The sequence below is a fragment of the Episyrphus balteatus genome, chromosome 1 (genome assembly GCF_945859705.1).
Source record: "Episyrphus balteatus chromosome 1, idEpiBalt1.1, whole genome shotgun sequence".
NCBI classification, from domain to species: Eukaryota; Metazoa; Arthropoda; class Insecta; order Diptera; family Syrphidae; genus Episyrphus; species Episyrphus balteatus.
The window spans coordinates 42,876,103-42,903,948 of record NC_079134.1 but is presented as its reverse complement, the minus strand read 5'-3'; the positions used below and the strand labels follow the sequence as shown (position 1 = coordinate 42,903,948).

The 27,846-nt window shown below is 34.4% G+C and overlaps 1 protein-coding gene across 5 annotated transcripts in view; it reads right to left on the bottom strand.

Annotated features, from left to right (window-relative positions):
* Positions 1 to 27,846, bottom strand: part of LOC129905806 (zinc finger protein ush) — a 274,373-nt gene that overhangs the window by 102,260 nt on the left and 144,267 nt on the right. Inside the window, exon 1 of one of the 5 annotated variants that reach the window (XM_055981393.1) lies at positions 26,227 to 26,424. The exons of the other annotated variants lie outside the window; for them this stretch is intronic. The gene's annotated coding sequence lies outside the window, so the exon portion shown is untranslated. Of the gene's footprint in view, positions 1 to 26,226; positions 26,425 to 27,846 lie in introns of those variants that run through there. 5 annotated transcript variants of the gene reach the window in all.

Sequence of the window (27,846 nt, the reverse complement as noted above, 5' to 3'; positions counted from 1 at the left end):
GAAAATGAGTTGGGGTATTAAATTAGGAAGATGTTTATTAAAAATCATGGTATTTAAAGACATTTACTTCAAAAGTGCAAAAAGTAATATTGTTCCAAGCTATTCTAAAGCTGCAACGTTTTGCACGATTTCTAATCCAACTTGGTTTTATAAAGATATCACAATATCTGGTAAAGAACATAACAACGACGAATTATAGAAGCTGTTCAATGACGTGTCACTGTTCAAGAAGCTATTAAACGGGAATCGACTGAAAGTCATATGAAGTTGTTGGAGTCAGCAAATGAGAAAGGCGGGAAGAAGTGTTCCCACTAAGGCAGTTCTTCTAAGATACAGGAGAGGCGAAAGAATCTTCCAGTTAGGATGAACTTCTTAATACCATATATGGGCTACTTCAACATATTCAGAGCTTAGGCTAATAAAAAGCGGCTTGAATGGGCTTTCTTTCTTTGAGTTAATAAAGAACCTGACCCTCCAGGTTGGGGGATATTGCAATATCGATAAAGAAAGATTCAGGCTTGAGTTTCAACTGCATCAGCGAGCCCCTCACCACAATCCCCATCAATGCTAAATTTGCCAACATAAGTCTGATTTGCACCCTGCTCAAACCCCCCCCCCCCCCTCCACGGGAGTGCAGCGAATGACGATAGATAGTTTGTACGAGCACGATGTCCTCGAAAAAACGTGCGAGTAAATCCTTAGCTATGATAGGATTAGCCAGAACGACACCACCTCTGATAACAGATTCAGCCTAGTTAACTTTGCTGCGTTGGCAAATCTTGTCATAGCTGATGTCGGAAGATTACAGTCTCGAGATTCCCATATCCACTTTTGATCGTGCCTCGAAAAACGTCTTAAAAGAAATCCTAGCAAGTGGCAACATTGACAAGAAGCTATCAGAGATGCCACCTCTGCCTTGCTGGGTTTTAATAGCTCACAACATCGAGTACCCTTGTTTGATGGTGAATGACAGGACGTGCAGCTAAACACAAAGCAAACAGAGTGGAGGTGCAGAGAAGCTGCCAATAATATCTAAAAACGAAAAAGATTTGAGAAACATCGACTTGTCAATAAACAAAAGAGAAAAAACGAGAAAGGAACAATTGAGGAAATAGACGGATGCAATACCAGGAATGAGATTCGGAAGTTTTCCAGATGGTTAAAAGAATATTTCAATGTTATAAGCCTTGAACTGAAGCCTGCAAAGACGAACTAGGTAATCTCCTAGAAGCGATGCCGACAATTTGGAGAAATCACTTCTGCAATCTCTACAATATAGCGATGACGAAACCAATTCCGCACAAAACCAGATTAAACTATTCAACTTCGACAATAAAGGCCAACAAGGCGACCCGCTTCCATGCAACTTCTGTTAAATAACTCATGAATGAACTCTAACTTCAACACCAGAGGCATCATATGTTAAAAATTCGAGCCAATATATACTTGCATATTCCAACGATATTAACATAATCGGAAGAACACAGCATCGAAGCGGCAAAAAAGGACAAGACTTATCCATGGACGGACAGCCATTAATATGGGTGGCAACCCTGGCACAAAGGTACAAACTACCACTGAGGCAGCCAAAAGTAGACACGGGAGAGACACACAGTTAAGTTAAGCAACGACCGGCACTGTGCACTAACCGATTTATTTTCTTTCTTTTAATTAACAATTGTTATTCATTTACTTTTTTTTTTCATTAAAATTGAATTATACCTATTAAAGGAATATCTTTTATTTAATTTTCTGGGAATAATATTCTACATGGTGTCAGAAGTTCCCTCACCTACATATTATTTTTATATAATTAGCCTGCACAGTGCCTGTAAACGATAAGCCATAAGTTTTTTTGTCATTGTTTTTTTTCTTCATGCCGATCGGACGTGATTTAAAAAGTCTTACGGTAAAAGAATTACAAGTAATTTTGCGACAAAACCGCTTATCGATCCGCTATAATAAAAAAACGGAATTAGTAGCGCGTGTTCGAAATCTTTTGGAACGGAGAACTAGACAAGACGAAGAAACGAGTGAAGAGCAAAGCGAGGTGGAGTTTGAAGGCGAAACAAACTCAAACACAAGCAAAGGACAAGACCAAAGTGAAGATAGTGAAGTATTTTTTTCTCAAGAAAACGTCAAAGAATTACCTTCTAACCACGAAAAGATGACTGAGCAAAAACCTGAGGTCCATAATTCCTTTCAATTTAAAGACGTTGAAGAGGCTCTAGAAAAATATAGTGGTGAAAATGGAAAAAGCATCGAATCATGGATTTCTGACTTTGAGAGTGTGTCTTTGGTTTGCACATGGGGAGACGTCCAAAAATTCTTGTACTGCAGGCGATTGTTATTCGGTGCGGCCAAACTTGCTTTGGAGTCAGAGAAGACGATCAGCAGTTGGAATGCTTTGAAGGAATTTTTGATAAAAGAGTTTGGCAAACAGGAGCATGAAAATGTCCATAAATTACTCGAGAAGACAACAAAATCCGACAGCGAATCATTTCTAGAATACTTTTATAGAATGAAAAAGATAGCTTCTAGAGGAACTATTGACGAAGCTCATCTATTAGAGTATATCATAGCTGGCATACCAGACGACGTTTTAAGTAAAGGTATTCTTTATCACGCGAAGACCTTAGAGGAGCTTAAGGCAGAACTTAAGCCGTACGAGCGAATGAAAGCTGATCAAATCCGATCCAAAAACGCAACGGCGAATAAATCTGCTTACAAGAGTATTATCAGAAAAGAAGAAACAACTCAGCAGTCTCGATGCCATTATTGTGGGGCTCTTTCTCATAGTACTCAATTATGTCCTAACAAGGAGAAAGGCTGTCGTTGTTTCAAATGCAACAAGTTTGGGCACATTGCCAAAAATTGTTCAGAGAATAACCCAACAACGAGTGCTAAAGTCAACAGGTTGTTAGTTCCAGACATAACTACTCCGATCAAAGTCCAAGGACAGGAATTCGAGGCACTTATCGATACAGGAAGCGATCTAACTCTTGCCAGAGAGAGTCTTAGGCAAAAGTTGAGTTCCGATAACATGCAGTATCCAGGAGTTGACACCATTGCATTTGGAAGCCAGCCGGCTAAAACTTTAGGTGCTTCCAAAATCAATATTGAGATCTCAGGCGAGTATTATGATTTGATATGTCATTTTGTACCAGATAATTGGTTGTCTTATGAGTTTTTACTAGGTAAAGATATACTGCCAAAAATATGTTTAGTCATCGAAGATGGGCAAACTGTCATTTATAAAAAGCAAGCCGATTCAGATAATCCGGTGTTTCGAATTAACCTAATTTCCACCTGCGAATCACAGCTGTCAGACGCACTTCAAAGCATCCCAGAGCCAGAACTCAGAAGTCAGGTCGAAAATGCAATTGTAAAGTACTCTCCAAAGCGACCCGAAAGAACAAGTGTGCAAATGAAAATAATCCTGGATGAGGAAAAGCCAATTTACCAGAGAGCACGGCGGTTAGCTCCCCTTGAGAAAGAAGTCGTAGACAAGCAAATTTCCGAGTGGATGAAAGACGGGATCATTCGCAACAGTAACTCCGACTTCGCTAGTCCCATTGTATTAGCACGCAAAAAAGATGGTTCGCGGCGACTGTGTGTTGATTTTCGACAACTAAATCGGCATGTTTTGAAAGATCGTTACCCTTTACCAATTATAGAGGAGGTGCTGGAGCAATTATACAATGCGAAAGTTTTTTCTATTCTGGACTTGAAGAATGGGTTCCTGCACGTCGACATAGAAGAAAGCAGCAAGAAATACACGGCCTTTGTGACACCGGACGGCCATTTTGAATTTAATAAGGTCCCTTTTGGTTTGTGCAATTCTCCTGCTGTGTTCCAGAGGTATGTAAATGTCGTTCTTCAAGATCTGAAACGCCGAGGAGTAGTGTTGGCCTACATTGACGATTTGATTATCCCTGCCAGATCCAAAGAAGAAGGCATACAAAAATTAAAAGAAGTTTTGGAGGTATCTAAAGAAAATGGTCTTATAATTAACTGGGGTAAATGTGCCTTTCTCCAAATGGAAGTAAAATTCCTTGGCCATATTATCAGGAACGGCAGCATAAGACCATCGGAAGAGAAAACATTTGCTGTTAAGCATTTTCCTGTGCTAAAAAACATCAAGTCAGTCATGCAGTTTCTCGGGCTCACTGGATACTTCAGAAAATTTATCCCAGGGTACGCTACAATCGCAAAGCCATTAACTGACCTAACAAAACAAGATGCCACGTTTATATGGGGACCCTCCGAAGAAAATGCCTACATAAAATTGAAGGAGTTGCTTTGCCAAGAGCCGGTGTTGAAACTTTTCAATCCTGATTTACAAAGTCAGCTGCATACCGACGCCTCTAAGGAAGGACTCGGGGCTGTACTCGTCCAAAAACACGATGACGGTCAGTACCATCCAGTCTTTTTTTTAAGCTTTAAAACAACTGACTCGGAGAAAAAATTTACAAGCTATGAACTAGAGGTTCTCGCGATAGTCAAAGCTCTTAAACGATTGAGAATCTACTTGCTGGGTTTAAGATTTGATATTTTCACCGACTGCAAAGCGTTTAAAGACACTATGGCGAAAAAGAATCTAAACAGTCGCATTGCAAATTGGGCACTTCAGTTAGAGGAGTTTTATTGCCAAGTTCATCACCGATCCGGGACAGCTATGCGCCACGTGGACGCCCTAAGCCGTCATCCATCAAGTATTTTCGTAATAGAGGACGGGTCTGTGAAAGCAGTCAAGAATGCTCAACTGAAGGATGAATTTTGCCGTGCTATTAAAGAAATTCTTGCCAAGTTTGGTATCTACGAAGACTATCATCTTAGAAATGATGTGCTGTATAAATTCGTGGATGGTGGTTACGTTTTGGTAGTTCCAAAGAGTCTGCAGAAGCAAATCATTCAAATGTTTCACGAAAGGGGACATTTTGGTCTCGGTAAGGTTTCTAAACTGATTAAAAATGATTTTTTTATTCCACAGGTGGACCGCAAGATTGCTGAAGTCATCAGTAATTGCATCCCCTGTATACTCGCTGCCAAAAAGAATGGTAAGAAGGAGTCGTTTCTTTATCCCATTGCCAAGATGGACCAGCCATTACACACTTTCCATCTTGATCATCTCGGGCCGCTTCCATCCACAGCAAAAAATTATCGTTACATATTGGTCATCGTTGATGCCTTCTGCAAGTTTATGTGGATCTATCCAGTCAAAAGCACGACGGCCAGCGAAGTAATCAACCGTTTGAACTTACTCTCACAAGTTTTCGGTCACCCTCGACGAATTGTTTCGGACAAAGGAGCTGCATTCACGTCTAACGACTTTGAAGCATATTGCTTGGAGAAAAATATCGAGCATCATCTAGTGACAACTGGTGTCCCTAGAGGCAATGGACAAGCAGAAAGGATGAACAAAACCATCATTCAAGTATTAACGCGGCTTTCCATTGAAAACCCACTGAAATGGTACCAATTCATTCCCAAAGTACAGTGCGTTATAAATTCAACCGTTTCACGAAGCACGGGTAGAACCCCTTTCGAGCTGATGTTTGGCGTAAAAATGGCTTCGGATGACGACGTAAATTTAAGACAGCTTCTTGAAGATGAGATCATGGTTGCGTTCGAGGAGGACCGTCAGCAGTTAAGAGCGGAAGCGAAAATACAAATACACAAAATACAAGAAGAAAACCGAAAAACATACAATCAAAAAAGAAAAAAAGCACCTTCATATGATTTAGGCGAGCTAGTTGCAATTCAAAAGACGCAGTTTGCGACAGGACAAAAGCTCTTTCCTAAGTATCTTGGGCCCTATGAAATAATTAAGGTCGGTCGTAACGATCGCTACGTGGTTAAAAAAGTCGGAGAACATGAGGGACCCAACCAAACTTCGACGGCAGCAGATTACATGAAACGATGGCACACGTTTGATTCCGATTCTGAGGAAGATGATGATCAATACGCTGAAGTTGTTATTCCTTCGACTGGGGCAGTCGAATTTCAGGATGGCCGTATGGGTGGCAACCCTGGCACAAAGGTACAAACTACCACTGAGGCAGCCAAAAGTAGACACGGGAGAGACACACAGTTAAGTTAAGCAACGACCGGCACTGTGCACTAACCGATTTATTTTCTTTCTTTTAATTAACAATTGTTATTCATTTACTTTTTTTTTTCATTAAAATTGAATTATACCTATTAAAGGAATATCTTTTATTTAATTTTCTGGGAATAATATTCTACATTAATTCGAGCTAGCAGAGGACTTCGACTACCTAGACCTACCTAGAACTCTTGCTAACTTCTGCTACTTTGGTTCGAGAAGGCAGTTGATCAGCAAACCCCCACTTTCGAGCAACTAAATATCCCTATACAAGACTTATCATTCTAATCCTGCTGTATGATGCAGAGGCATGGACTTTGAGGAAGCAGTTTGATAACTTGGATTATCTGGAGAGAAAAATTCTTCGGGCGACTTTTTGTCCTATGTACATTGATGGTGATTTGAGATGGCTAGGTCACATGAACAACAATGCTCCAAAGCAACGCGGAAAGTTTTCGACTCCAACCCAGATGTACAGAAAACATAATATCAATTCATAGCGATTGCCAATGCACTTGGATTGTTAAGAATTTCAAGCCGGTGCGTGCGGGGAACTAAGTCCACGGGAACTAAGTCCACTGAGGTAGTTAGTTCCCACTCAGTGGGAACGAAACCCACTTTAGTAAAGTGGAGTAAGTTCCCATGCTAGGTGGGAATATAATTCCGGAAAAAAACGTGTGGTGTTCGTTCCCTCTGAATGTTAACTTAATTCCCATTTCACCAAGAAGAAGTTAAATAAGAAGAAAAAGAGTCGCGAGCTTTTAATTTGACTTTTTTACAGAATCTGGAAAATCATCAGTTCATTTCGAAATCCAGTTTTTAAGAAACTGAAAAGAGCCCGACAAACAATTTTGGTTCTATAAAGCTTTACAGATGCAATTGTTGCTTCTGTAAAGTATTATAGAAGCAAAATTGGATGTTAGTTCCATTTAATTTGGAATTAACATCCGCGGGACAAGGCACAGTTTAGTTAAAAAAGTGTTGTTATTGGCGCCTTTCTAGCGACTTTACATACCTTTAGCGGAGCAACGAAGTTACGTGAGCGGGAAAGAGAACCCTAAAAGGGATTTAAAATACTGAGAACCCGTGAAGCGAGCCAGGCAAGGCTTCAGTTAGTTAAAAAGACGCCGACATTGGCGACATTAAATATCCTAAGTGGACCGCTCACGCAAGTTCGTTCCTCTGCTTAGGTAATGTTAGATCGCCAGGCAGACGCAAATGTTTGTATGTTAGTGAAGTGTTATAATTTGGCAAACGCGAAGCGGAAAAAAATTTCGCGCGAATTTTTATTTTCACACCTCAAAATTGATTCTCCCCTGGGCAAATTTTTTTTCCGCTTCTCGTTTGGGTTGTACAAATTAAATAGATTCTCATGTGAGCAAAAGTTTTTCCCCTTCACCCTGTTATCAACTCAAAAAGAATACATATCAAAAATATTTTCGAAACGACTTTCACTTTCCATGATCTTATTTTGTCACGATGCTATTTCGACTAACCATAAACATATGGGAAATGAGTGCCGAAATTGTTTTTTTTTTTGGGACATAGGTATGTCTCAGTAGTAGTGACATACCTAAGTCCCGAATTGGTATTGGATTCTAGTAAAGTGGAACATAAATTCCGAAAAAAATCGGAACTTATGTCCCTGCGCGTTTTTTTTTTTTACTTAAAAGTACTTTTACGAAAAAAAACGCTTATTTGATTACTTTCGTTTTTCGTTATTAAATCTTTATAATACTTTAATAAATTAATCATAATTGTATGGTCTTGCCACAAGTCAGTCCCAAGGTTGTACCGAAATATGTGAGATAGAACATAAGCTTTTTTATCATGACGCGGGACTACAAAATTAAATTTGGCTAAAAAATGTTGTTAAGAAAACTAAATTAATAGAAGAACCAATCCTGGAACGAATTTGTAAGTAGTAGGTATGTTATGTTACAAAGCTGGTTTCAAGAGAAATCTTGAAAATTTTTCGTTGACTAAAGAACGTGGGAATGAAAATGTATGGTAATTTCAATTTCAACTAAAGAACTAAAGTTCCAACATTCCCGATGCATCTGGTCTGGTTCAGCAGCCGTAGCAGCATCAACCGTCCAGTGATTTTATTTTAATAGCATCGTTCGCACTTTATAACCGAGAATGTTCATTGATGTGTGAACTTAAAAGTGCCGATAGTATTGTAGACTTTTAAATGATTTTTTGCAATGAAATAAATAAAAAAATATATAAAAATGCAAAAAAAAAAAAAAAAAAAATACACACAAAAACGATTTCCAACGCCAGAAACAGTCTATGTACGTTGGTATTCCCCCATCAACAACAAAGAGAACAACGGTCAAATAATAAAAAACGAATTATGGAATCGTTGGTTTTTTATTATTTTTTCTTTTTTTTTTTTGTTTGTTTGAGGAGTGAGCAAAAAAAAAAACAGGGTGAGAAATTGAGGTGCCTTCGCGTGTGCATCCATGCAACCATGGAACGAACTTGACGACGACCGACTACGACGTTGATGATGCTGTTGATGCGCCAACAATGATGACGCCGGCCGCCACCACTCTGCCGTCGTCAGTCGAATCGCACCGATGCGATGATGGGAATTATTATGATGCTCCTGTGTTGTCCACACTGATTCTGGTGCTGATTTCGAACCATCATCATCATCATCGCCCGTCGTAGTTGCCGTCAGAGACCTTTGGAGCAAAAATATAAAAAATGCACAAATGGAGCAGCACGGGAGGGTCGGGTCCTGTCCTGCTGCGCGCTTAAATGTCCATTAAAAATGCGACCAAGGTTGTTTTGCCAACTGCAGTCCGCGATGAAATTTCAATTTCAGATCCGCGGAACAAAAAGCCTCAATGTTTTTGCATATTTCTTCTTTTTTTTAAATTCTTTTTTATTGAACTCGGGTCTATGAGACGCGACGGTTTACGAAAAAAAAAAAAAATCATCATAAACGATGTTTGCTGACACAATGAAGCTCGAGTAGACACTTGCTTTTGTGTTTCTTTTTTTTTTCAGTTTTTTTTTAACTCTTCATCAGATTCTATTAATAAACAAAAAATATTTGATTGCGTTTGGTTTATTAATTATCGATTCAATTATTGTTTTGCTGGCTGACACCTGAAGTGGTTCCAATTTGTAAAATGTCGAACGGAGGTGCCGATTGCAGCAAACAAACAACGTCAATGGCAATGAGGATCGTGGATGTGCAATACGCCATTATCAACGGACAGTTCATAAAAAATAATAATTAATAAAAATGTAATTATTGGCGATGTATCTGATTGAATATGGAAAAAGCGTGGGGACATAGAGATATTATTGAGAAATTCATCGTAATTGTATTTTTTTTTTTTTTTTTTCGAAAAGTGGAAGGTATTGGGGACATTTTTGATGCGGATAAGGTACCGAAGGTAATGTACGAATTTTTTAATTACAGAATTTACTGACTGCGGTACAGAACTTTTCATTTAACTGTATCATCTGTCTAAATAAATTAAAAAAAAAAATGGGATTTAGTTTTGAAAAGTTCTGTGCACTTAGGTCCATTTTCTTCACTCGGAGTTGAACATAACTTGAGAATTTTTAATATAAAAATTCTCAAGTTTTGTTCAACTCCGAGTGAAGAAAATGGACCTAAATCAATTGTCGTCGGGTGTTTGCTTACAAATTTGAACTGGTGATGACGCTGAAGAAATATTATCTCTTAAACTTTCGAAATTACAGGAAGAAGCAAAATGGGCCTGTACACTTTTTTTTCCTTAGATAATTTACTAGGTTTCAAGGCCATCATAACTTCTACGACTGTTTCCGAATATATTCTAACCTAAGGCCGTGTGTGAATTGGGTTAAATATTTAGCCGAGGATGAAAAGATAAATGTTCAGGTGTCAAAAATTTAGCCTGCTCTTGAGCTGTATGAATTGGGATACATTTTTGACGTGGCTAAATAATTTGTTTAAGCTGCAAAGCGAAAGAATTAATGGTGTTAAAAACTTTTATAATTCCTTAGAATACTCATGCACTACAAGTTTTTGTTCAATATCAATAAAGTGCAATCTATTAAAAAAAATTATTTTTTACTTGATATACAATCCTAATGTTGTATTTCTTTCTCAATTTTCATTCTTTATTTTCAGTTTTTGATTTTTTATTAAAAAAAAATTCATACATAAGTCCTTCGTCAGAAATTTATCCTCTGAAGATAAAAATTAAACCGGCTCTGAGAACAGGTGAAAACGTACCTTTTCACCTCAATAGTGTCAAAAATTTATCCTTGGCTAAATATTTAACCCAATTCACACACCGGCATTGTCTAAATTGTATTCTGTTTACGTTACCTTACTGATGCAGCTATCGAATTTAAAAAGCGATGCATGGTCCGTCGATTCGTGTTCAGACTGACGAGGCTTTGAAACCAACTGCTTTTTCTACTACATACTAAAACCAAAACCCCAACCCTCACCAAGCGAAAAATACCTACTTTTGTGGATGTCATTGTGAGGGGGTTAAGAAAGCGAGCATGCAGAAGATGTAAGCGTAGAGACAAATAAACGTGTTCAATCCCGTGTCGTACGGATGACCTTAGCGTTTTTCGGCACATTTAGACCTTCAAATCTTTAATTGACTCTTCTGATGTGCATTAGGATTTAAGCTAAAAGAAACGGAGAGTTTGAATGCGAAACTCTTCGGTCACAAGGATAACACGCGCTTAATGGCTTAAGTTATGTTTAACATCTACGATTCAGTGATTCCGAATTTTTGTGATATAAATCATAATTTTTTTTTTAATGATGAGAGTTCTACTACAAGTATGTATTCACATTTAAAAATACAATTTTGAAAATCTTATATTATTGTTTGCACCAAAAATTTGTCGTGTGTCTTTAATTTTTTTTAACATTGTACCTATACCGTGTTATTCTGTAATGGTTTTCATTAAATAAAAAAGATTGAATATTTGTTTTTGTAGTACACTCATACGCCATACAACGTTTTTTATGATTATTTTAACGTTATTATATTGTTTTAATATAGATCACAACAAAACATTACTGTTAAAAAAAAGCCAAGTACTGAGATGTAAAAGTGTACCAAATTCTAAAGTTTGGGTTCAAATTCGTATCAATAAAATTTTGATTGTTTACTTGGCAATTTTTGAAACAACTTTATAAATCGGTAATTAAAAGGAAAATTGTCAAGAGAACAATTAAAATGGGCGGATGCCACGCCCCCTGAATTGAAAATCTCAAATTTTTCCTTTGTATACACCACAAGTCCTATCACTGTGTAAAATTTTAAGTTTCTACGATAGCGGGAAGTTCTCCATAATTTTGATAATCTGTCAGTGAGTCAGTTACGGTTTTTGCGATTTTTGAAGGAGTTTGGTTTTGACCAGCTCAACAAATGTAGCGAGTTTGAAATTTCTAGCATCTTTGGTGCGGAAGTTATAGGGGGGTCGAAAATGGCTTGAGTTGTTTCCTGTAAATAAGGATGTAGTGGCAAAGTTGCTAGAGAACTTGGCCTCGATAAATATATAGTGAGATTATGTTTTTAATGCAGCAAAAATGTGAGCTGCTAAGGGATCGGGAGGCGGAAAGCAAGACAAAAAATCAAGTGACACATTTTTTTTTGTAAGTTCATTCGTGAATGTGTTTTGTGTGTAAAAGTAAAGCATATCGTCGATGAAACCAGAAAAGTGTGTAACTCCATTTTAGCAAATTTTATAGGAGAGCAAAAAAACAAAATCGTTTTGAAGGCATTTGTATGAGTTTTCATTTTCTAATTTGCTAATAAAATAAAAACTATGAACTTTAAGGGGATTCCGAGTTTAAGGAACGGTAGATATCAGGTTTGTCTAACAGATGGCATTCAAACCTAATTTTCAGAAAATTTGGAGTTACACACTTTTCTGGTTTCACCGACGATATGTCAAAATTAATAGAATCAACTAGAAACTCTCTTTTATTGACAAAATACTGATAAAGGTTACGAAAGATAATTTTGTGCCAGGTTTTTGTTGCAAAAACTTCTATGTGTGACGGTTCGAAGATGTGGGGAGAGGATTGGTTTGATGCATATGACTTTTATGAACTCGAGACTTCAATTTAGTCTAACAGTGGAGAGATTAACGAACAGCTGTATGTGGGGTCACTCTTACTTAAATTTCAAGTCATAGTGAGTGGCTCAGATCAATTAAATAACTCCCGTAAACCGTGGTTGTGAAGAAGATTTTCTAAATTAAAGAATGATGATTACTTATCATATTCATGCCGGAAAGTTTTGGTAGGTTTGAATGAAAAAACGATTTTTCACCAATTCCATAGATTTGGTAGAAAGCTTTACCAAGAAATCAGTATATTGTTGATGCAAAAGCCAGACAATGACAAAAGAGATGAGAAGACGCTTGTTTTTCATAATTGTTCCAACACTTTTCTGCTTCGCCGTTGCGTGTCAACTTCGGTTCAAGCATGGATGTGGCTATTTTTACATATGTAGACCTTGCACCGGTGCTAAACCAGAACCTTACCACCCATTTCAGAAGATAAAAGTTGCTGAACCACGGATTAAATATTTGTACAACTGGTCCTTAGAGAACGACTGTGGTTGAATTAATGGACTTTATAGCTGCCTGGATGTCATTTTTAACAGCTTTTTACTTGCGATATAGGTACTATAGGGCAAGTTTAGGATTCGTAAAAAAAATCTAACTCGAGATAACAATTTTACATGACATTACGATGATAGTGAATGCCAAAAAAGTGGGTCCGGCAATTCTGTCTGTCTGTCTGTCTGTCTCTATCTGGAGCTGCAGCCTAAACGAGTGAAGTGATTTTCTTCAAACTTGGTAGTTAGCAGTTTTTGGTGATTCCCTAGAGGGGAAATTGAAATTTTACGGTACCTGCCATATAACGGAAATAGAAAAGTTAATTTTTTTCAAAAACGGCTCTAACGATTTTGATTCAAATTTTTGTGTGTAGTACTACACATAAGAGCCAACTTTTTAAATAAAAAAAATATTTTTTGTACCGTTATTAACGGTACCTGTCATAGAACGGTTTTTTTCGTTTCTGAATATCTCGTACAACATTTACCCGATTTAAATGAAAATTTTTATACAAAAGTGTGTAAGTAAAGGTAATATTAAAATTTTAAAAAATTTTCAAAAAACGCATTTTTGGTTTTTTAAAAAATATTTCAAAATTTTTTTTTGAAAAATCAATTTTTTGAAAACGGATCAATGAAAAATTTTGGAATTTAGTTTTTATGTGTAAATTAATTATTTCTTCAAAATGGCATACCAACTTTTTTTTTGAAAAATGTTAAAAACTTTTTATACATAAAAAATTATTTTTTTAAAAAACGGCTAATACAATTTTCGAAATTTTTTTTCTAAAAATACCTTTTTATACAAGAAATAAAATGGCATATTTATTTTTTTTTTTTAAGATAATTTAAAACGGAGTTTTATTAATTAATAAAACAGATTTAATTTTTTTATACTACTTATGAAATTTCTTCAAAATATCAAATTTTAAATTTCTTGTATAAAAAGCTTTAACATTATAGTTACTTTAAGCATAAGAGCAAGTACGTGCGACCCCAGTCGTGCAATTTATTTTTTTCTATTTTTGAAGAATTTAACATTTTTGCCATAGTTAATTACTTTGAAAAACACTAACACTAACACTAACTAACACTAACAAAAACTATCGCTCGTCTGTTAAGCGGCCCATAGACACCACACTTGTGTCGGTGTGCGGAAATGTGTGATGTGTGTGGGCTGGATTGGACACCAATTTTCGGTGTGAGACACGGAGCGAGTATAATCAAAAGATTTTGATTTTTTTGTGTCGGTGTCTCAATCGGTGTGAAGTCTATGGGGGGGTCTATGCGCGCACACAATTACTATGATGTTGCATCAAAATTATTGTTGAGTGCGAAGCGTTGGAGGTTTTTTTCAATAAAATGTTTGCGAATACTGCTGATTTTTTCTCTTTGAGATCTCTTGTGTGTACAATTTGGTGTGGCGTGTGTGGCGAAATTCAACACCGTTTTCAATACACCGGTGTGCACACAAGTGTGGTGTCTATGGGCCGCTTTACACGTTACACCATTTTTCTCTTTGTTAATAACGGGAAGTTTAATCGCGAAAGAATTTTAGAAAGCAATGAAAAAATCTAACCAGTAAACACATAAATTCGGAACATCGAGGAAAAATCCGGTATCTTCATTTCGGAAAAGATAAAAAAAACCTTTTACCTTTGAGGAGTAAAAAAAGGAGAATTTTGTCTGTTGTTTGAATAAAAAGATCCGTATTCAACAATTCCTTCAAAATATTCTGTACATTTCGGATGTAGCTTCGTAAAAATTTGCTTCGATATCACAATTGCACTTTTTGTGTAAAAACTTGAACTACTGGACTTAAAGTCATGATACTTAAAAAAGGATTAAACGTGGTTTTGTCACATAAACAAACTCTGATTAAATCGATCGTTAAAATTTATTATCATCATAAAAAAAAAACAAAAAGTTATTGCAATTTTAATCAAAAAAATTAAATTTTTATTATATGATTTTTTTAATAGCACTCAAGCTGGTTTATATTTCTTTGATTTCCAATCAAGGATTTTTCATTGATTGATAACTATATTTGGATTTTATTTTTTGCGATAAAATATGTATAAAAAAAAAAAAAAACAAAAAATAAATAAAAACTCTACCAAAAAACGAATATGGTCATGGTGAGAGCTTTTTTAAAGCATTTTAATGTCAACTGATGTCTGCCGATTTAAAGAGATAGTGTGATGATTTTTTATTTCTGTGTAAAAGGGGTTTTTGATTTTAATTTGTGATCAATTTATTAAAATCAAAACCTGTTTTAAATTCACATTTACATTGGCCACCGCCATTGTCCCGCCACACCGATATCAATATCAAACAAAATTAGTTTGGTGAATAATGTTTTGCGGTATCTACAGGCTTCAAAAATGTTTTTGTTTTATTTGTTGTTGTTGTTGTTTTTTTCTTATTGAATCTAACGTCGCAATTATTTATTTTAGGCAAAAAAAAAAAAACTCATAAAAAAGATAACCAAAGGATTTGATTTGATTTGGATATTTAATTAGAATGCTATTCGTTGTTTAGAGATTTTGAAATGTGATACCAAAAACGGCGGGCACTCTGTGTTCGAGCCAATTTATACGTTTCGATGATGAAATATTTTTTGTTTGGCTAAAATAATCAAAAATTAATATACCTATATGTGCTATATGCAAAAGCACATGTATAGCTCTTCAGGTTTCTGAATGAGCTGAATATTTATTTATGGTTTTTAGTTCTTTTTTTTTAATTTTGTTTTGTTAATAATGCAAATGTATTTCTTTTAATTAATTTGGATAATTTTAAATGGGGGAAATTAGGTACATATTAGATATGAGGTGAATTAGGATTGGAATTTTTTTTTTGTACTGGAATGGGTATAGCATGTAAAGTATAAAAACTTGAATGAAAAACATGATGGTTTCCAGAACAAGCAAGTCCTAATATCATTATGAGTATTACATATATTTATTTGATGGCTATAACAAAAAAAAAACTTTTAACTTCAATATGGAAAATAAAAATTGTTCAGTCCCTTTTTCGATACAAAAAAAATAAAGGTATTATATTTGACTAACTTTTTGTAATAATCCAGAAACTAGGCATTATTATTTTTCAGTTAAGCCATCGAAACCTAAAAAATTGTTTAATTTAATATTTTTTACGAATTTTTAAAAAAATGCTACATGAGAGTAACGCTGAGTCCGAAAGGGTTAAGTAAATCGAAAATTGTTTTGCTTGGTACAGGATCTAACTCAGGATATTTTCGACACCCCTTTATGATCTTTTTTGAAGAAGCCAAACATTAAATGTTATATTTTGTGGGCTATAGGTCAAAATAGTAATTTCTTATGTAGTTGTAAAAATCCAGACATTTCATATTTGACCGTTTTATGATTAAATATACCAGAAGCAAAGTTATCACTGACGTTTTTACTTGCGATATAGGTACTATATATCAAGTTATGCATACGTACAAAAAAAAAGGTGAGATAACATTTTTCCATGCCATTACGATGGTAGACAATGTCAAAAAAGTGGATCCCGGAAGTCCGTCTGTCAGTCTGTCTGTCTGTCTGTATAAGAAGCTACAGCCTAAATGGATGGACCGATTGATGTCAAACTTGGTATGTAGCGTTATTTGGCGACTCTCCAGAGGGGTTTTTGGAATTAATTTTTTTGGACCAAAAATAACGGTACTTGTCATATACCGATTTTAGTAAAATTGAAATATCTCAAAAACGGCTCCAACGATTTTGTTTAAAAAATTCAAATGTAAGTTTTAAGACAAGGTCTATCTTCTTATAAAAATTTTTTTTTTTGAAAATCATTATTAACGGTACCTGCCATAGAACCGTTTTTTTCAAATCCGATTATCTCTGAAACTGCTTATTCGATTTCAACGAAACTTTTTGTGAAGAAGCATTTATATAATTTAAATATGAACCAAAAATTAAATTTCCAAAAAAATAATAAAATTTTGAAATTTTTTTTTTGAAAAATCAAATTTTCGAAAACGGGACATTGAATTTTTTTGAAATTTTGTTGTAAGATGTTGATTAGTAATTTCTACAAAATGGCATACCCATTTTATTTTAAAACTTTTTTTCCAAAAAATTATTTATAAGAAATTAGTTTTTTAAAAAACGGCTCTAACGATTTTGAAATTTTTTTTTCTAAAAATGCATCTTAATATATCAATCAAAACTGCATACTTACTTTATAGGGCAATTTGATTTCAGATTTTATTTTATTTTTTAAAACTATATTTATTTTTTTTCCAAATTTCTACATAAAAAGTCTTAAAAATTTAAGCAACATTAACTCTAAGAGCAAGTTCGTGCGACCCAGTCATGCATTTTATTTTTCTCCGTGTAGTGTCTTGAAGTTTGATAGGAGTGTAGAGTTGGCAGTTTGTACAAAAAAAGAATTTCAAATTTCTAAGGGAGCGAAGAATTTAATGATTTCCACAGGACTTCTAAATGTTTTGGAATCTTGAAACTTAGTAAAAATTTTTAGCTGGTTCTGTTAGTCTATTCAAATTAAAATTTAAAGATTTTATACCCAGAGACATAATAGCAGTCCATTTTTTTTTTTAATAAAAATGATACATTACATTTTGATTATGTACTATGTAGGATTTTTAAACTTGGTAAAATGGTAGAGACGATGATTTATACAAAGGAACAAATTTTAAATTTGAAATTTTCCATTTAAGGGGCGTAGCATTTTCATTGAATTCTTTTTCACATTATACAATTCATACAGAGTCTTGAAACTTGGGTGGTAGGGTTGGTAGTTTCTACAAAAAAAATCATTTAAAAATTCTATACTTTCTACTGACAACGTAAAAGCTCCGTAGAGCCAGAATTGCGACCTCAAAATTGTTGAACCAAACTTGTCTAATTCGTTTGTCCACCGTTTGTCCATGTTGGTCCACCCAAAATTTTTGTTTGTCCACCCTTTTTGGAGAAATTTTTTTTTTTTTTTTTTTATAGGAAGTTTGAAAAATGAAAAATCGTCTAAAACGCTCAAATTTTGAGATAGACGTATAAAACCAACTGTCCACCTTGAGTTCTATATACATACCAAATATTATCGTTTTTCCTACCCCCGTTAAGGAGCAATTCAAAAACAAATTTTGCACTGAAAAATTGAAATTCCCCTAAAATTCCCAAAAATCAATTTTTATCAAAAATTCAAACTGCTGTCGTTTGTCCACCTCAACTTCTTTACGTATACCAAAAATTATCGTTTGTCCAACCTCTTTTTAGCAGATATTTCAAAAAGAATTTTTTTATAGCAACTCTCAAAAAAGTACGCATACACCACAGTGTACCTCTACTGAATATTAAAGTCCCCAAAAATTTTTGTCCACCTCGAGAAATGGATATAAACAAAAAATCATCGTTTGTCCACCCTACGTTTGCGAGATATTTAAAAAACAAAATTTGTACTGAAAAATTCAAAGTTCCCTAAAATCTCCAAAAATTACTTTTTTTCAAAAACTGTCGTTTGTCCACCTCAAATTCTCTACGTATACCAGAAATCGTCGTTTGTCCACCCTACGTTTAGATGATATTCAAAAAACAAGTTTTGTACTAAAAATCGAAAAAAAATATTACGCTTACACCACAGTGAAATTTTAAAAATCCCCAAAAAATTATTTTTTTTCAAAAATTCCAACGGCAATCGCTTGTGCATCTAGAGAAATGGATACAAACAAAATAACATTTGTTTGTCCACCCTTAGTTTAGAAGATATGTATTTAAAAAATTTTCAGAATTCAGAAGTCCTCAAAATTCCAAAACAAAAAAAATCCAAACATTTAAGCAATTCCACGTAAGCCGTTTGTTGTTAATAAATAAGAACTCTAAATGTCATAGAAACAAAATAGAGACAACATCATCAAACCAAAATTTAAATATTTAAAAATTTTTATGATTTAAGGTGTTTTTTTTTTTTTTGAGTATGAAAAAGCAAACAAATTATGAAACTCTGTGAAAGCTCCAAAAAAATTTAGACAACTCTACAAGCGGGTAGCTTTCAGTAAGTAAATGAAAAAAAAAAAAATTCTGATGGTTTTGCTATTCACTCTGTGATTAATTTAGACGAGACTAAGAAAGTCACTGTGGTGTATGCGTAACTTTTGTTGGGAATTTTCAGTACATAATATGTTTTTTTTAATATCTTCTAAATTTAGGGTAGCATATATAAAGAACTCGAGGTCGACAGACGATTGCAATTGGTTTAATAAGCCAAATATCAAATTTTGAGAATTTTAGAAGTGAATTTTTATTTTTCAGACTTTCTATAAAATATTTTTTAAGGGTGGACAAAAAAAAATATTTAGGTTGGCAAATATGGACAAATGGTGGACAAACGAATTAGACTAGTTTGGTTTAAAAGTTTTGAGGTCGCAGTTCTGGCTTCACGCTCAATAGATTAGTTTTTTAAACTGAACTTAGTGAAGAGTAGTTAAAATCGTTGTCAAAAACTATTGTTTTTACTTGAAAAAAATTCTCGAACATTTACAATTTTGTAAATTTCCTTAACAAATCCTTAAAATATCTATACACTTCACATAGGTACCCAACCAGAGCTCATTTAATGGCGTTAATATGGCGTCTCAAGAGAGAATATTCCCTCTAATTCTTATCTCTTCAATGGAATACAAAAAAGCTACGCCCCATTAACGTGCAAGATAAAAAGGCATACGGATAGCAATCAACGGCGAATATAATAAAAATAAAAACAATTTCTATATCTCCACTTAAGAAAAAAAAAAAATAAAACACGCACACAAACACACAGAATTCCCATCAAAATTACTACCATCACCATCGTCATTGTATATATAGAAAAAACCACAAGAAGAGTATTTCACCCGCCAATCAAAAAACCAGAACAGATAAATCGATGCGAATTCCACTAAAAAGCGCGTTATCGCATTTTGCATGCAAAAAAGACAAAAAAAAAAGTAAAATTCCATGAAAGGAGCTCTCCATCTCCACATGGCTGGCAAAAGGGTCGACAAGATTCGAAAAAAAAACAAAAAAACGTTGAGAGCGACATAAAGTGTCCTTAAAAAGCCATTGCTTTAGTTGAGTGTAGGCGGTCCACATTGCAAAACACACACATTCTCACACACACACAATGCCACTGCCACACAATAAATCATCCAAGGATACCCCCATTCTCATGCCATCCCAGATGCATCAGCCAACGACGAAGAGTGCCACCAGAAGAAGCACTAAAGATGCACAAAAGTGCAAGAAATGCATCCATGCACTTCATTTACTTGCCATGCATTTACGTTATCTGCTTCGAACCACCATCAACATCACCACCACCATCATCATCAGCAGCATCAGCAGTCTGCTAGCTGCACTACACTACCACCACTCCATTGGACAAGTGCCTAATGGTACCCCCTTAAAACCATCTCCTCCCATGGTCTCTCTCCCCCGATCAAACCCCCAGACCCCAGACCAACGAGAAAGACATGACACATGCAAAAGCAAAGGCAAACTGCATCCAGTTCGACTGCATGTGCGAAAGATACAAAACACGAAGCAGCAACCAGCAACCAGCACCAAGCAGCAAACTAGGTACATGCTGGCTGGCAGGCAGCAGCATAAACATCACCAAGCAGGAGCTGAAACAGTACGCTGCAGCTCGGAAGTATCTGCATCTCAAGTTCTCAAGTTCGGGTAAAGAAAAAACCCAAACGAATTGCTGAACCTGAATCACATTCGCATAGAAAACTGGGAGAGAAACAGCAAAACGCAAAACGAGCAAAAACTCAACAAAAATGAACGACAAACGAATCGTTTAACCAGACAAAAGCAACTTCCCAGGCTTGTTGGGACTCGGCTGGCTGCTGCTGTTGCTGCCGCTGCATTAGTCGTCGTCGTCATCATCATCGTGCATATCTGCATGGCCCGCGGAGGGCTTTAGAGCTTCATCCCAAGTACTGGATACTGGTGTATCTTATAGATACAACTACGTGATGTATCTCTGCCCGAGTCTTGCTCTTTCGCGCGCGCACCAAAGCCTGTCGCCTCGACACGAGACGAGACGACCAAAGTCGTCGTCGTCGTCGTAATCAGTTGAAAAACGTATTACGTTAACCGCCGCACGAACAAAATAAGTCGCTGATTGGCCTGGAATATTGGTATGGCGCCGCCCATATCTGCTTTTTATTCGAACAAACAACAGAAAAAAAAAAATGAAAAAGAGTTATCGTCATTTTATCTCTGCAAGTTGTGTTGTCTCTCCCCCCCACCTACACATATATTCTTTCAATATTATGATACACACATGGTTTATGTGTGGTTTTGGGAGCATTGTGGGGGCAAAGAGAGAGGGTCAAAAAGTGACATTAGAGGCGTTTGGCTGTCAATAAAAGCCGTCGGTTTGGCATTAGAAATTGTTTGTTTTTTTATTCCTATAAAACAATTATTACGGGAATGTGCAACAGCAACAGCAGCTATAAGCAGGTTTGATTGATAACAAAATGGAGGCTGGACAGGAGGTGGAATAGTTAAACTTTATAGGTGGATGGATCTTATTTGACAGATGTCAACATTTGTTCGGATTTATGTAGTTTGATGTGATTTGAAAGGATTGCAATATCTAAAAGTAGATGCATCTGTACAATAAAATTTATATTTATAGAAAACAAGAGATAATATAAAAAAGTTACTTGTTCAAAGGACATACAAACGAAGAAGCTCATTGTTCAATTTTCAAAATAGTTTTTATGTAAAAATAAAAGTTAATGTTCAAGGAAAGTTTACAGGAAAATGGCTGACACGCGGTGAAATGTAACTCTGATCCATTATTCGTTTTGCAAAATTTCTTTCGCAATTTTGTTTTCAAAGTTTTAATTTTCCTATATAAATTATTTCGCATATTACATACATATATTGCCATTGCAACTTTTTCGCAAAAAATTATTTAGCTTTCACTAAATAATGAAATTTGTAAACAAACAAGAAATCGCAAAGTATTTTGTTGTCGATTTGAAGGTAGTAAAATAAATAGATTTCTAACTATTGCTGCGTTCCTTCGGAAATATTTATCTACTGTTTAGTACTTAAAGCTGCTTTGAACTACTTTTTCAGTATAGCAAAAGTAGATCAAAGTAGTTTTAAGTACTAAGCAGTAGATAAATATTTCCAAAGGAACGCAGCTTATATAATTGACTTTTAGAACTTTTAAAAAAGAAGCGCAATGAAATAGATGCGAAGCATATTTTGCGAAATGATAATCCGCGAAATAACAGAGAGATTAATAAAACTCTTTGTTAAAATGGCGAAGTAAGGCTTTGTTCCATAATCTAGGCCTAATAATAATAGACATGAGCTGGAATTAGCTTATGTAGCCATAATGAACATATGCGCACACAGCTTTTTGTTACAATTTATATTTTTCTTTTCTGCACGGCTTATGCTTAGCGAAAGTTAAACGACACATACCTACATATTATGTGCTTTATAGCCAGACTTATTCCTTATGCGATTGTGTTCCCGCTCACACCCACATGATGCTATTTTGAAATTAGCCCATATAAGGATCAGGGTATGCATATCCCTCTGTCGGCACACGGGTGCGAATTTGGCAGGACAAAAATAAAAAAACTATGATTTTTCAAAAAAGTGGTCACAAAAATGTGAAAATATTTTTTTTCGGAATTGTGAAACAATATTCGAATTTCTCGGAAAATTCTACATCAATTTCATGTATGTACAGGTAAAATAGGCATTTATAAAAAAAAAATTGTTCCACTCATGAAACTTGGCAAAAAGTTTGCTTTTGGGATAAGAACCAAGTACAAAAAAGTCTATAAAAAAAAGTTGGGTGGAATTCAATGTTTTCACCAAATTTCATTAGGGTAACCCATCATTTTTCTTTTCACTCAAAAAAACACCCTGGCAACCATGATATTTTTATAGACACTTTAGATTCGTGTTTCTTATCTTAAAAGTAACATAATTGCTAAATTTCAATAGGGTACCACCAATATTAATCTAGTATTACACACTTTTTCAGATATTTCTTTACTTCTAAAAAAACACCCTTTCACATAAAAAAATTCTATAGACTTACATTATTCGTAATTTCCATTGGAAAGAGAACATATTTAATGAATTTCGTAAGGGTACCATTTATACCATTGATTTTATAGGACTTATCGCGGAATTTTCCCTATTTCCCAAAAAAAACACCCTTTAACCTTAAATATTTGTATAGACTTTTTGAGTTCTTGCTTTCTGTTATAAATGAAACATTTTTACCAATTTTCATTGGTGTAACAATTTTTTCCCAGTTTTTGTGGTACTAATTCCGAATTTCATCATTTCTTGACAAAAAAAAAACACCCTTTCACTCAAAATAATTTTTTACTTCTTATAGATTCTTAATTCTTTTACCAACCAAAACTATATCACCAAGTTTTAAAAGTTAATAAAATATAAGTTAGCTGTTATGATACCTTTCTCACACACAACTTAACCTATCAAAAAAACACCCTTTCACCCAAAATATTTTTAAAAACTTTATGAATCCTTTGTCCCTGTTTTATCTTAAACCTTCATCCCAAATTTTGTCAGTGTAGCATGTTTTTCACATGGGTTTCGGTTATATTTTACCTGTTGAGGTCAAAAAACAAGCACCCTGGTTTTTAATCGGAAATAACTTTTTTTAGAGCAATCGTATTGACTTTATTTTTATGTTATTAGATTCAGCATCAAAAAATACCTTGAAAACATGTGTCATATGATGATATTCAACAAACAATTTTTTTCAGTATATTATTGAACTTCACCCCCTCCCTTTTGTCCACGAAAAAACACCCTTCCACCCAACTTTTTTTTATAGACTTTTTTTGTACTTGGTTCTTATCCCAAAAGCAAACTTTTTGCCAAGTTTCATGAGTGGAACAATTTTTTTTTATTTCTTGATTTTATGTACTATTTTGCCTGTACTACATGAAAAAGTATGAACCAAATTCGCACCAGTGAGCCTATCACGTCACAAAAATGAGGTGTGCCTACAGAGGGATATGCATGAATATGCAATTATTTGTGTATCGTCGGCTTAGAGTTTAAAACAGCAAACTCCATTTTTATACCCCTGAGAAAAAAAAACAAAAAAAAAAAAAAGAATTTCTATGTTTTGAATGAACCCAAAACGTTATAAATTTTGTAAGAAATAAACCTAGACCAATCACTTAATTACACCGGCACACAAAATAAAAAAATTGTCATGTACCAGAAACCAGACCTATCTTTCTATATGTTTTTGGACACGCTGAATCCGAATTTCAAGTTCGTTTGGCTCTGTCACCCTCCAGATATGAGTAAAATGCAAAAAAACTCCATAAAAGACATACAAATTCAAACGAAATGCCGTCACAGCTCAAAACTGGAGGATGACAGGGTCAAACGGACTTGAAATTCTGATTCAGCGTGTCCAACAACATATAGATAGGTATGGTTTCTGGTACATGACACTTTTTTTTTTTTGTGTGCCGGTGTTATTAGAACACCCTATATTTCTGAACAATCATTATATTTTTGATATCAAGGGGCACGGTAGTGCCCAGCCAAGTTCTCTAGCAACTTTGGCACTACACCCTTATTTACAGGAAACAACTCAGGCCATTTTCGACCCCCCTCTAACTTCCACACCAAAGATGCTAGAAATTTCAAACTCACTACATTTGTTGAGCTCGTAAAAACCAAACTCCTCACAAAATTTCAGCCTCCTACGATGAGTAGTTTCTGAGATATAGGGCTTCAAAAATCGCAAAAACCGTAACTGACTCACTTACTCACTGACTCACTGACTCACTGACAGATCATCAAAATTATGGAGAACTTCCCGATATCGTAGAAACTTGAAATTTTACACGGTGATAGGACTTGTGGTGTATACAAAGGAAAAAATCGAAAATTTGAGATTTTCAATTCAGGGGGCGTGGCATCCGCCCATTTCCGCTGAATTTTCATCATATATTATAGAGCACTTCTGATTATCGTAGAATCTTGAAATTTGGTAGAATAGTAGAGCTGGTAGTTAATACAAAGGAAAAAATTTAAAACTTGAGAATTTCAGCCAGGGGGCGTGGCAACCGCCCATTTCCGTTGAATTTTCATAAATTATTATAGAGCACTTCTGATTGTCGTAGAATCTTGAAATTTGGTAGAATGGTAGAACTGGTAGGTTATACAAAGGAAAAAATTTAAAATTTGAGAATTTCAGCCAGGGGGCGTGGCAACCGCCCATTTCCGCTGAATTTTCATAAATTATTATAGAGCACTTCTGATTGTCGTAGAATCTTGAAATTTGGTAGAATAGTAGAGCTGGTAGTTCATACAAAGGAAAAAATTTAAAACTTGAGAATTTCAGCCAGGGGGCGTGGCAACCGCCCATTTCCGCTGAGTTTTCATAAATTATTATAGAGCACTTCTGATTGTCGTAGAATCTTGAAATTTGGTAGAATGGTAGAGCTGGTAGTTTATACAAAGGAAAAAATTTTAAATTTGAGAATTTCAGGCAGGGGGCGTGGCAACCACCCATTTTCACTGAATTTTCATCAAATATAGAGATTTTATATTCTACAGCCATACCTTGCAAAAAGTAGTGAAATCACAACAAAAACATTACTGTTAAAAAAAGAGCCAAGTTCTCCTATGTTGAAATTATGCTGGCACAAAAAGTACTGAGATGTAAAAGTGTACCAAGTTCTAAAGTTTGGGTTCAAATTCGTATCAATAAAATTTTGATTGTTTACTTGGCAATTTTTGAAATAACTTTAAAAATCGATAATTAAGAAAAATTGTCAAGAGAACAATCAAAATTTTATTGATACGAATTTGAACCCAAACTTTAGAACTTGGTACACTTTTACATCTCAGTACTTTTTGTGCCAGCATAATTTCAACATAGGAGAACTTGGCTCTTTTTTTAACAGTAATGTTTTTGTTGTGATTATGTTCTCTCTGGAAATATTATAAACGTTTAACTTGTTATAATCCTCAAATCGAACGATGTTACAGCCTTCTGTTTTATGATTATGTACATAAATGTGAATGCATATGACGATGCGAACCTAATTGTATAATATTTTACTATTGTTAGTTTTAGTTGCAATAAAGCGTTTGAAACTGAAGCATCTTGTTTGTCTTATTATTTTGGTCGCCTCTCCACTCCGTGCCCCTTACAATTTATTCATTAGACTCGATATTACTAAATTTTAAAGAATTGATAAGATTTCTTGCATTTTACACTTTCAATAAATTTTAGAAAAAATTTTTATTCCGAGTTAGCAGGTTTGCACTCTCTAAGTCGAAGATTTTTATTTTGAATCAATTTTGTAAGGTCTGTCTAACTAAGGCCTTAAAAAGGAGGTTATTTTTACTTGGTTATTTTTATTAAACTTCTTCTCTTAGCAAAACATCTTGTAACTTAGACTAAAGAAGTTCGTTAAATTAATCTTGTTACCTTTAAGTTTCCTTTTTTTGTGTCTCAAGGTCTTCTTCAAAATTCAATATTGTTGACTTGTCTTGAAAAATCTTCATATTGGCTTTGCTTTTTTCAATGATTTAATTTTGAAATTAATTTTGTTGACGTTGTGTCTTGAAAAATTGTACATACCTGTGCTATCTGGAGTGGGGTTTATTAATAACTATTTATTTGAGACGTATCTCATTTAATACCTATTTTCCAAATGGATATTCATCGGAAAAGTCATCGGTACAATGTACCCACATAACGCTCTATTTCTATAGTTTCGAGACTGAAGTGCTTCAAAAATATCGGCCGTCTTTATTTAATTTGAAATTTCTCTAGGGATTTAATTTTTTGAAAAAATATTAGGTATAGATTTGAAAAATTTGACAAATTTTGTATTGACAAAAACATCAGATTAAAAATTATTTCTAGAGTGTGAACAAATACAGTAAAAATAAATAGGCTCAGTCAGAGAGTAAGTTTAAGGGTGGCAGAGCTCCGCGTGATGAAAAGACAAACTAACGACATTATTATATATATTTTGTCAAAATGAGACAACAAAAGGTACAAACATTTGTTTTTAAATTACAAAATTAAAAATGATAAAATAACAACATTATGTATATAGATAACAAGAATATAAATAACAAGATTACTGAAGATAGGGGTGCAAAAGCCCCCTTTTTGTTTTTTTCAAAATACCTCGTAAACCAAGCAAAATTTTGATATATTGTATAGACCACTTTTTGTAGAGAATTAGAATTAATTAAATAAACGAGTGATTCCGATAAAGAAAGTATTTTGTCTATTTTTCAATTTTCTCAAAAAGTAGAAGGCATAGGAACATTATGATTTTCATGATTTGATAAGAAATCAATTAAGGCAGTTTACTTTGTCGTATTGAAGTACACAGTCTTTGTGAAAATTTTACTCAATGTGCTTTTTAAACATTTTTTTTACAAGTTTTGACTTTGAAATCGGGTATTTAAAAAAGAATTGATTAAAATAACTTAATTTTAAAATTAATATTAAGTTTATAATTCTAGCTTTTGAAAAAAGTATCAATCAAAACTGTAAGTGTTGCCGTTGTTTTTTAATATTTTTTTTTAATTTTAAGTATTTTTTTTTAGAAAATTGCCCCTCCCTCCAAAACGGGGGGACATTGACCCTCCCTCCCATAGTAAACAATGATTGTATTTAACCCCTCTACAAAATCTCATTATCAGTTCTTGGTGCTTAAGTAATCGTACTTTCCCCTCAAATGTTTCTGTTTTAAAACTAAAAATGCGAAAAAAAAGATTGATTAAAATGCCTATGCTTCGGTTAATTTTCAATGAAAAAATTTTGTGAGTACAGCATTTTGAAGGAAATTTAATCTTCTTTTTTTCTTTGGAGCAATGTTTATGTCTATCTCAACCCAAAAAAAATGTACAACTAAAAAAGCAACAAAACTCAAAAAATCGATTTTTTTGATATTTTTTTTATGATTGTTTCGACTATTTTGGTTTGGAAATTTTTTTTTTTCAATTTTTAAAAAACATTATTCCAATTGGAAATTTAATTCTCTACAAAAAGTTGTGTATACAATATATCAAAATTTTGCTTGGTTTA